The following is a 12,036-nucleotide window of genomic DNA, read 5'->3' as shown; positions in this document are numbered from 1 at the left end:
CATTACAAAAAATCTTTTTTTTTAATATTATTTTTTTATTGTTTTCTCCTTATTTTGTTACTATTTTACTATTATGTTGCTACTATTTTGTTGTTATTATTTGAATATTGTATAAAACTTATTTTATTGTTAACTTTTTTATTATTTTAAAGACATTTGTTAATTTTGTTATTATTTTAGAAACATTTGCTTGTTAATTTGTATCTATTTTAGTGTTATTTAAGTATACATATTTTTTAAAATTTATCTTCAATTTGTCGAGAAATATTTATTTGATGTTTTTAATATTTTTTATGGTTTATATATATTTTAAAATTATATAAAAATTAATATGGGCAGGCCGGGTTGGGCCCTAGTTTTAACATTTTTATTCGAGTATGGCTTGGGCAAAATTTTAAGCCCATTTTTCGGGTCAGGTTGGGCCGAACTCGGGCCTAACAAATCGACTTAAATTTTTAGTTGAACTCGGCTCGAACTCAACCCGACCCGGCCCATGCACACCTCTACTATACTATTTCGCCATCTAGAAAAGTTGTCCATTTCGTTACTGAATTGACATGGCCAGACTGACCAATAGTTAGTGACACGTGTCCAATTTTTTAGAAATAGAAAAAGCATAAATGACATGAATTTTACACGTCAAATAAATGGAGGAATTTAAAAGAAATAATTGTGGCTTTTATTTTTTTTTCAATTTCCTTTTAGCATATTCATTCAAAATATGAATTCCTTTGACGTTTAAATTACTAATTTGGTATCTGAATTATAGTTAAAATATAATTTAATTTTTTTAAATTTTTCTTAATAATATTCTAAACAAATTTTAAAAATTTAAAATTAAATATAAAATATTAAAAATATATTAAAAATGCTTATATATCAAAAAAACCCTTAAAAAATATAAAAAAAACAATTAAACTCCTGTATGTCACACGATTGTGTGCCACACATGGTTGCATGACATGACCATGTGGCCCATTGGTTTTTTGTGCAAGTTTGTCCACACAATCATAGTGAGATATACGGCCTAGCAACACGGCCGTGTGTCCCTGAATTACACGGGCATAGTTTGATAGATGATTTGACCGCACGGTCATGCCCTTAAGCCACACGGACTAAGCTCTGTCGCACGGCCAGACCACACAGCCGTGTAACTCATATTTTCACTTTTTACCTAATTGTTTTGTAAAAATTTCAGTTTAGTCTAGAACTGTTCCCAATTTATTTTAAATGCTTCGCATGCTCGATTTAAGTCCGAATATGATTGAGTAACATGGAAATGGTTGTAATTGAATTATGAAATAAATTATTTGGTTATCTATGACTGGGTAGTGAACAATGTTAATGTTTTACTGTTGTAATATCTTATAGCTCGGGTCAGGCGACCGAATCAGGAATAGGATCTTAAATTCACACCCAATTAAACCTTGCCGTTAACTAAAATAAGTAATTAAGCTCCTCCATTAATAGTTTTCATCATTGATCATATTGATCGTTAAAATAAATTAATAGACCAATAAAATAGTAACACGTGACAGCTTCAGGTTTAATATAATACTTTTACATTAAAATATTAAAAAATCAGAAAAATTATAAAAAAAAAACATAAATATTATTTTTTTAAAAGGGAAAGTGGGTTATTTTTTATTAATAAAACAATAAAATACATAAGAAACGGTCTACTAACTAAAGCAACAAAGGAAACAAAACAAATAAAGCAAAGTAACTCATCAATGAGTTGGCCCTCATTCAATGACCATCTTATCTTCCCAATTCCATGACCATCTTAGCAGAACATGGAAAAACTCGAACAACACTATCCTCTTCAGCAAAACCTTACGTCGTTCCCCTCCCATTATCCCAAGTCCAGCAACCCAAAAACATCTGAATCTCCAAACCAATAGCACAGCCTTCCCCCAAGAAACCTACCCTTTCACCAATCCCACTCAACCTCAGTCCCCATCCCAGCTCCCCCACCACGAAGACACCCATCATTCAACCGACGCCTAAATACGATCCTACCCCTTCCCACCCTCCAAATTATTCAAGAACCCACTCAAGGGACTTAGCTTAACCTTCGATCAGAACTTTTAGGTGCTACATTCACCATTTCTCCTCCCAACTCCCCCGTGCCGACCATGTCGGTCCATTTCCACCATGGCCCTAACAAAATCAGGCACATTCCCCACCAAGTAAGCACTCCCACCCCTCCTCAACCCCTCTTTTGCTACTATATGAGCAACTGTATTTGCATATCTGGAAACATGTCTATATGAACACCTGCTAAACATCTCTACTTTAATCTTAGCATCATAAATATAGGCCCCTATATCCGAACCATCATTTATGCATGATCTCATTTTTTTAATCATCGACAGAGCATCACTTTCCAGAATCACCTCTCGAAATCCTAAATCAACCCCCAAGCTCAACGCTTGAAGACAAACGAGGGCATTGCAAACCCCGTAGGTATGTGGCAATTAACAATTTCTCTCGAACCCACCACTTGACCCCCTCCATTTCTGACAACAATCCCTGTACATGATTTCATTCCTTTTCCATTGAAGGCAACATCATAATTTATTTTAAGAAAAGGAGAATCCGGGGGCCTCCACCTCTCATACTCAATCTTTCCGACAGGTAACTTATTCTGCATTGCGTCATTTTCATTCATATCATTCTCAACCTTTTTTTAATACATCCTGTGGTAGAAGAATCACCTTGTCAAGGATCAGCCTATTCCTCGCAGACCAAATAAACCAGAGGGTACAAACCACAATTCTGCATATAGTACTTGGGACCATGGAAAAAATATACGTAAGTCATTCTTGTAAAGATGCATTAGCTATATTTTCAGGCCACTCAAATCTAACATTCTCCATATTTCCCCTACAGAAGAACAATCTCTAAATATATGTTCAACAGTCTGCGCCACCTGTACATTTTGGACACATAGTTGAATTTCTCAACCTCTTATTCTACAAATTATGATAGTTAGGAATGTAATTTTTAAAGATGCACTAAACTGTAATCTTTATTTTCTCTGGTAAATTAATTTACCAAAGGTTTTTGTAAAATGCTCTGTAATTATAGTAAGTACCAAGCACCTCAGGTGAAATATCCTCGTGAAGGAAGATATTGTAAGCACTCTGCACTGTAAATTCACCCGATAGTTCATCACCCCAAACCACCATATCGTCTAGTAGATTTCTAGCAAGAGGAATATATCTGACTCTCTTCGCAACCTCATCAGTCAAATGCGTGATGAGTTTCTGTTCAATCCACCGCCGCGTTTGAGGATTAATCAAATTCGATACTAGTCTTACTAACGTATTAATTTCTAGAACTGGTATTCTCTTTTCTGGCAAGCTAGGGACCCACATATCCTCCCAAATCCTTATATTTGTGCCCGACCCCACACGCCAGCACAAACCTAAATTGAGCAATCCTCGCGCAGCCCAAATGCTTTTGTAGGTATATGAAGGGTAAGCACCAAGATTAGCATTCAAAAAATTCATTGACGGATATTATTTTGCTTCGAGTGACATCGTTAAAAGGGAATTCGAAAACTTAATCAAACGCCATCGATGTTTTGCAAGTAAGGCAATATTGAATTTTGCCAAATTACGAAAGCCTAACCCCCATCCTCTTTTAGCTGACACATTTTCATCCACGCGCACCAATGGATACTCTACTCTCTTCCCCCCATGTTTCTGCCACTAAAGTTGACTAATAATTCGTTCTAACTCCAAACAAAATGGCGTAAATGATAAGAAACATGACATAGCAAAGGTAGGAATTGCTTGCAACAAACTAGTAATACGACTTCTTAAACGGTCCTTTAAGACCTGAAAAGCCAATTTTTTATTTCTACCACCATGTTGGGTAAACCCAAATAACACTCTTGATCAGTAAAAGAACAGACCCGTAAACACACAACTAAAGCTTCACTATTCTGCTCATCCACATTAGTGCTAAAGTAGACAACGTATTTGTTGAAAGTAACACATTGACCTGATGAATTCTCATACTCAACCAAAATTTAATTCAAACACTGTAACACCCCTAACTTGTATCTTTTGCCGGAATAGGGTTACAGAGCATTATCGGGGTTTACGGATCAATTAGACAAAAATTTCAAACGTTTCATTACATATCAATACTCATAATAAAATCAATCAAAACATATATATCGACCCTTAAATGAGCCCTCAAGACCCGAAATACGTATTAGAAACAAGTCAAGACAAAATCAGAAACTCAGAGAATTTTTTAAAAACATTTAAAATTTTCAACACTGTAGGGGTCACACGGGCGTGTGGCCAGGCCGTGTGACTCACACAGTCAGGAGACATGCCCGTGCCTAAGGCCGTATGAGAATTCGAAATAGGGACACACGGCCATGTAACTCTCTAACTTAGGTTACACGGCCAAGTCACACACCCGTGTGCTAGGCCGTGTGAGCATACTAACTTGCATTTCTTAAAAAGATACAGGGGACACACAGCCGTGTCACTTAGCCATGTGTCACACATGGCTGAGATACACGCCCATGTCTCTACCCATGTGAACGAAAATAGGTCATTTTTTAAGCCACATTTCTCACCAAAATTGACACCAACCTAGCCTCAACAATTTACACATCAACAAGCCATAACAAGGCATTTAACACAAGTCTTAAACATGTATTATGACTATATACAACCCATATACCCTTAGGTCTCTCAAATGATAACTTAAAAATGTGTCCACCAAATATCCAAACTTACCTAATTAATTTACCTAACCATGTTACCAAAGTTCACTTTAACTCAATTATATACATACATATATCACTATACTAAAATCACAATCATACATTAATTTCATACCGATATGTATGTTGGTTATATAAACAAAATATTATTCTTAATATTTAGATAAGCTAAACTTTGACTAAGATCATACAAAAAACCTATACATGCCATATAAATCATTTTTAAGTTTCAAAAACTACCGAGATAAGCTGGATAGTGTGACTTGAGTGCTGACCCGATCGTCTAACCTTCCGAAAATTTACAAAGGAATTAAACTATACAAATAAGCTTAATGAAGCTTAGTAAGTTCGACGGGTTAAACAAAAATCTTACCGAACCTACTATAACAAGTCAAATAAATAAAATTATTCATGTCAATTCCCTATCATTCACAACTTTAATTAAATAATACATTCGTATTCAAATCAATACGAAAATAAATAACAAGTATTTCAAATTCATTAAATGAATCACTTTATCGAAATCTTTTCATTCGAAGAACTACTTACGGATAAGAGTACATCATCAACAGAAACTTATAAGAGCTAGTAGTCTCGAATACGCCAACAGAAGCTCATAAGAGCTTAATTTTAATCTAAATCCATGTTATTCATCAAAAAAATCTAATATTTGTCAATGGAAACTTCCAAAATTTTTAATAAAATCAAAAACAAAGGTGTGGTTTAGTTGGACTTAATTGTAACATAAAAATTATAAGAAACGGGTAAGAATTGAACTCACATGAAGCAAAAAAATGAAAAAACAGCTTAAGCTCTCTCTCCTATGGCTGTTTTGGCTGAAAATTGAAGAAGAAATGTTTAGAAAACATTTAAATTCAATTTTTTTTATTTTTAATTTCATCAAAATTACCATTTTTACATTAATCAAGCCATTTAATACTAAGTTATTATAATTACCAAGTTTTGTACCTTTTTCAATTTAGTCCTTTTTAATTAATTAACTATCAAAACGTTAAAATCTTTCAATGAAACTTTAATACTACCTTAATGACACTCCGTAAATATTTATAAAAATATTTACGGCTCAGTTTATAGAAACGAGATTTCAATACCTCACTTTCTAAAACCACTTGACCTAATAAATCATTATAAAACACAAATTACAAATTTAAAAATCTTTTTAAAACCATATTTGACTCGTAAATATCATTTACGAACTTTCTCGCTGGATTTGGTGGCTTCAAACCACTGTTTTCGACATCACTGAAAAATTGGGCTATTACAGACATATTGCACTAGTCACAGTTGCTTCCTCAAACAGGACATAATCATCAGCAAACAATAAATGGGATATTTCTGGACCCTCCGACAAATCTTAGCCCCTTTCACCATATTCTCCATAAGTTCTATACGTATAAGGGAAGATAACCCCTCACTACAAATTAGAAACAAATAACGACTAAGCGGATTTCCTTGCCTAAGACCTTTTTCAAGAGAAAACAACATTCTCATTTCACCATTTAAAGACGTAAAATAAGAAATAATACTAATACAATGAATATAAAGTCAACCCAACTTCTTAAGAAACACATTTGCAACATCATTTTCGTTAAAAACTCCCACTCCACCTTGTTATACGATTAGCTCATATCCAGTTTAAGAGTAAAATGACCTTTCTTACCTAACCTCTTACATTTATATGCATTAAAAATTTCGTAAGAAAGTAGAATATTATCCATTATTAACCTACCTAGAATTAAAGCACTTTGCGCCTTATCTACACACAAATGCAACACATTCTAGAACCTATTCACCACTATTTTTGAAATAATCTTATACAAAACAGAACATAAATTGATAAGGCAAAACTGTTGTATACACGTAGGGTCACTGGTTTCCAGAATAAGAATAAGAGTTGTTTTATTTATGTCCGTGATGGACTTACCATCATTTAGCACCTCAAGACAATAATCACCAACCTCTTGCCCCACTATATGTAACAGCCCGTTTTTTTAGGGTTGATCAGAACAGTGATTTCGGGGCCACCAAATCCGAACGAGTAGGTTAGTAAATATTATATTTAATATTTACGAGTTAATTGTTATTTTAAAAATGTTTTTGATATTGTGATCTTTGTTTTATAAGCGATTTATTAAGTTCAAGTGGTATGACCCTAAGGTCAAGTGGGTTTAGAAAATAAGGTATCGGGACCTTGTTTCTATAAATCGAGTCGTAAATATTTTTATAAATATTTACGTAGTGGCAATAAGATGGTATTAAAGTTTCGTTGAAAAATTTTATCGTTTCGATAGTTAATTAAACAAAAAGGACTAAATTGTGTAAAGTGCAAAAGTTGTGTTCTATAACCTAAAGGTATTAAATAGATATAGAACTTAAAAGTAGAAGTCCTTATTTGGTAATTAGCCCATTAAAGAGATAGTGGGATATGATGGCTTGGCATTTGGTGTAATAAATAAAGTGTATAAAGGTTAATATTGTAAATTGGTTAAAAATAATAATAATATGAATATAATAAAAGAATCAAGGTGTCATCTTTTTCATTCTCTTTTTACCAGCCGAATATGAAGGCTTGAGAAGCCATGGAAGAAGCTTCCAACTTTCAGCTAATGCATGGTAGGCATTTCTAGTCCCGTTTTTAATTATTTTTATATTTTTGGGATCGTTGTTGCTTAATCTATCTAATGAGGGGACTATTTTGCAAAACCATTGAATAGTTTGATATTTTCCATTGATGAGTATAATAGGGCTTTGAAGTTTAATGGAAGAATATGAGTCTTTGTTGATAGTTAAACACTTTTTGTTAAGTGAATTTTTGTGAAATTGACAATTAAGGGCTAAATTGATAAATGTGAAAACTTTATGGTTAAAATGTAAAATAAATGAAATGTGTGGGCTGCTAGAGACACTAGTGATATTCGTCTATAGTAGAATTTTACTCAATTTCATGAATTTGCATTTTTATGATATAGGGACTACATTGTAAAGAAGTTGAAATATTAGGGGCAAAATTATAATTTTGCCATAAAGTGAATTATGGACTGTTTTGATACCATGAACATTTGGCTAAGCTTAATTATGGTTAAAAATGGTTAATTTGCATGTTTTGAGCTCAGGGACTAAAATGAATAAAAGTAAAACTTTAGGGGTAATTTTGTAAAAATGACAAAAATGACCAAATTGTATGAAATGAGGTGTTTTAATGTCTAAATTAATATACTGAATGAAATTATTAATTTAGATCAAGATCGGGTGGAAAATCGAGAAAAATAAGAAAATTACCAAAATGCCCCTGAACTTTGGTATCTCTACAATTTAGCCAGGTAAGTTCGTATGCAATAAGCATTGTTAAATTGATGTTTCTAATGCTTTAATATTGTATAAATTGTATATACGTGAATATTTTAATGTCTGACGACATATCGACAAAATGTGGCACTTAGTGTGCGGGGCAATCAAATATGGTACTCAGTGTACGAAATATTGAGAATGGCACTTAGTGTGCGAGATATTGAGAATGACACTTAGTGTGCAAAATATCGAATGATCCAAAGGGAAAGTATAAATTGTGATTGAATGATTAAATAGAGCAAAGTGAACAGGTATACATGCTATATTATATGAATTGTTTATGAGACGACTTTATAATGGTGATATTTGGGCTTTCAGCCTAGCAAGCTTTAAGCTGGTGAATAATATTATCGGGTTTAAAACCTAGTAGGCTAAATGCCGGTGATTTGATAAAAGTCTAAGACTATGAGACCTTGTGTTAAATCGGCAATTGAATTTGTTCAATGCATTAAGTTGGCCAGGTATGTGATATATTCTTATGCATGTTAGATCGATTGGAGTTGAATCATGAGTGTGAAATGAGAAGCATAGGTGAAAATGCCTATGTCATATATGTGAGTAAGGGCAAAACCATCGTAAATTATCGATAAGGGTGGACTATGTGCGGAATCATCTTATAATTGCTAATTTGAACGGTTGTGTGCGAATCATTGAGCATGATGTATTGTATTGAGATTATGCTTGAGTGAAATTATAGATATGTGATGAAATTGATTGGTGATATACATGTTTAAATAATGTGAATGCAAAGAATGTGTGAAAGAGTAAATTTGTAATAAATCTGCTTGAGACAGCAGCAGTAACGTGATTTTGGAAAATCACCATAAATTGTTGGAGTTGAGTTAGAAGCTGAATAAATTATGTAATTAAAGCTTAATGAGTCTAGTTTCTTATAAAAGAAACCGTGTAAGCAAAAGAATTGCTGATAATGAGATATTTGAAGTTGCGTGGGATAGAGTCAAATGACTTTGGGGTCCCCTATTCTGTTTTTAGAAAATCATTATAATTTGTACAAAAATAGTTATAAGATAAAATTTATATGCTTAGACTCCTTAATGAGTCTAGTTTCAAATGAAATCAAATAGAACATATTTTGAATTCTGTACAATGAGAAATTTGATTCGTAGTGAAGAGTGGTCAGATTAGTCAAACAGTGAAACAGGGGAAACTTTAAGAAAAATCTGGTATTGATTGGCCAAACCTAAAATTCTGAAAATTTTATGGATGGAAGATATATGAGTCTATTTTCAGGAAAATTAACGGCAATTGATTTGGAGTTTTGTAGCTCCAGTTATAAATAATTTAGTGACTATTGCTCAGGAAGACAACTTGTAGTGAATTTGTGATTATGTTGTAAACATTAATAAAACTTGTTAATGAGTTGCTTATTGTTTTCTTATGAACTTACTAAGCGTAAAGCTTACTCCCCTTTTCTTTCCCATATTCCCTAGGGTTGCCAGGTTAGATCGGGTTGGAGGCCGTTAAAGATATTATCACATTGTCAAGTCTACACTATCGGCGTAAGTAAATCTTAGTGTTTCGAGTCTATGGCATGTATAGGGTTGTAAAGTTGAGTAAGTAAATGATACAAGACTAAGATATTGGTAAATATTTAATAATGCCTCATGAATATTTTGGGCCTTATAAGCCCGATTAAAGGATAATATACGTGTGTATGAAAAGTTTAAAATTGATCAAAAGTTTTTACGGTCTGGTTTTATATAAATGGATGAGTTTAAATCTGGTAGCACCTCGAACCCTATTCCGGCGAGGGATACGGCGAAGGGTGTTACACTATATGCCAATAATTTTAATAAAACAGAGCAGGAAGACCATCCGACCTAGCCACTTTCATTGGTTCCATAGATTTTAACGCAATAAGAATTTCCTCACTCTGATGTCTAGTATTCAAACACACATTCATCTCCTTAGTAATACAAGGATGCACCCCTTCTAAAATATTATTAGAATTCTCCTCCCCTCGTGATGTAAATAAACGCATAAAATAATCATTCGCAATGTTGAACAAACCATCTCCTTTTGTAACAAAGTGGCCATCTCCTCCCATTAATCCCTTAACCTTGTTAAGTCTCCAACTTTGCGATGCAAAGCAATGGAAAAGCCTGTATTACCATCTCCCAATTTTACCCAATTTGCATGAGCTCATTGTTCATAGTATAGCTTATCCTTATCAATTTCAAGGTTCATTCCCAGCTTTGTTCCTAACAGATTAGAGAGATTCTCTTCATCCCTATCCTCATTATTAAGAGCACTCAACCGATCATGTAACTTCCTAAAGCGCTCCATTTTCTATTTCAAACAATTTTCCCAACGATTGAGTCCCGAACACACCATTAATAACAGTTGAGGAATTCTTCCTACACTATTTATCCTCAAACACCGAATCTCAACTTCACACAACTCTTCCTGTAACACCCCCTACCTATATCCATTGCCGGAATAGGGTACGAGGCATTACCGGAGTTTACTGAACATTTTCAGATAATTCTGAGTCATTTATTATTCATATTTTAAAAATAATCATAACGTCTCTCTATTGGGCCCTCGAAGCCCAAAACATACATTAGAAACTAGCTGGAATAAAATCGAGATCATAGAAAAATTTCGCTAAATCTTAAATTATATTTTCATCTAAGTACTTACCATTTCAATGCTCCTTATAATTAAACATATTACCATTCAATCGATAGCTTGTCACTTGTCTAAGCGTCAAACAACAACATTGTTAGTATACTTGCACATATTTCACATAAATTCAACAATGATATACCTATTTTCTCAACATATCACACTTAAGTTTAATAATAGTCTCAACTTACATAATTTCCTTGTATCAACATATCAAAGATAATTATACATGTACATGTCACAAAATATATTATTCTCTTACTATTTCTTCATAAGCATATATCATTCATTTCGTTACATCAATATTTCATGCACCATCATTTCCTTATATCTTATGTATATTTACTTCGGTAATAGTTCTTATTAAACTTAACATAAATTAAATTCCATGTACCTATACTTATTTCATTTATCTATCTTCTTAATTATTTCATACAACTATTTTGTACATATATTTCCATATGACCAATTCCTGTAAACATTTCACACAACCATTTTGTATAACCAATTCATATAACTATTTGTCATCTGGTACATATTACCTGAATATTAGTTGCTCAACAGATATCTTGGCGTCTCTCTTCCATGATCTTATTTATCTTCGACATGATGTCATAGTGTCTTTCAACTATGGTCTTACTCATTTTCTGTCATGTTGCCATGGTATCTTTCAACCATGGTCTTATTTATTTCATATCAGGTTGCCATGGTATCTTTCAACCATGGTCTTATACATTCAAAATCAGATAGCACACTCCCGCGAACCTCATCCTTATAGTGGGATTACCAGTCCAGGCTAAATCTCCTGTAATATAAACTCATAGAGTATTGTCGGGATTACCAGTCCAGGCTAAATCCCCTGCAACGAAAATTACTCTAATGAGCTTGGATCTAAATTACCAGTCCAGGCTAAATTCAGACCCTAATTTGGATTACCCGTCCGGGTTAAATCCATTTTACACGTATTCTTTGGGAGGGCTATATCAAGATAGGATCACCCGTCCGGGCTAAATCTTTTTTACCGTCTCGAGCTATTTAACGGGGAGCTTATAAAGATCCATATCGAGAAGCTAATCCAGGCTAAAACGGGAAGCTCAATAGAGCCAAAATTAGGTAGTTTACAAAGAACCATATCGGGAAGCTCCGGATAGCCATATATCGGGAAGTTCAAGCGAGCACTATCGGGAAGCTCACAAAGAGCCTATCGGGAAGCTCACGAAGAGCCATATAACGGGACGCTCTTAAGAGCTACGGTGTGTCCA

At 33.7% G+C, this 12,036-nt stretch overlaps 1 long non-coding RNA gene across 1 annotated transcript; it reads left to right on the top strand.

Moving 5' to 3' along the window:
- The first annotated feature begins 1,684 nt into the window (after nt 1-1,684).
- LOC121232080 (uncharacterized) lies at nt 1,685-3,272 on the top strand. Its single transcript, XR_005930297.1, has 4 exons — nt 1,685-2,192; nt 2,379-2,469; nt 2,568-2,817; nt 2,896-3,272. It is a non-coding gene; the product is annotated as an uncharacterized lncRNA (long non-coding RNA).
- The last annotated feature ends 8,764 nt before the right edge of the window (nt 3,273-12,036 follow it).

This window comes from Gossypium hirsutum, chromosome A07, assembly GCF_007990345.1.
Source record: "Gossypium hirsutum isolate 1008001.06 chromosome A07, Gossypium_hirsutum_v2.1, whole genome shotgun sequence".
In the NCBI taxonomy this organism is placed as follows: domain Eukaryota; kingdom Viridiplantae; phylum Streptophyta; class Magnoliopsida; order Malvales; family Malvaceae; genus Gossypium; species Gossypium hirsutum.
The sequence above is the reverse complement of the archived record's forward strand: the minus strand, read 5'-3'. Positions and strand labels throughout refer to the sequence as shown.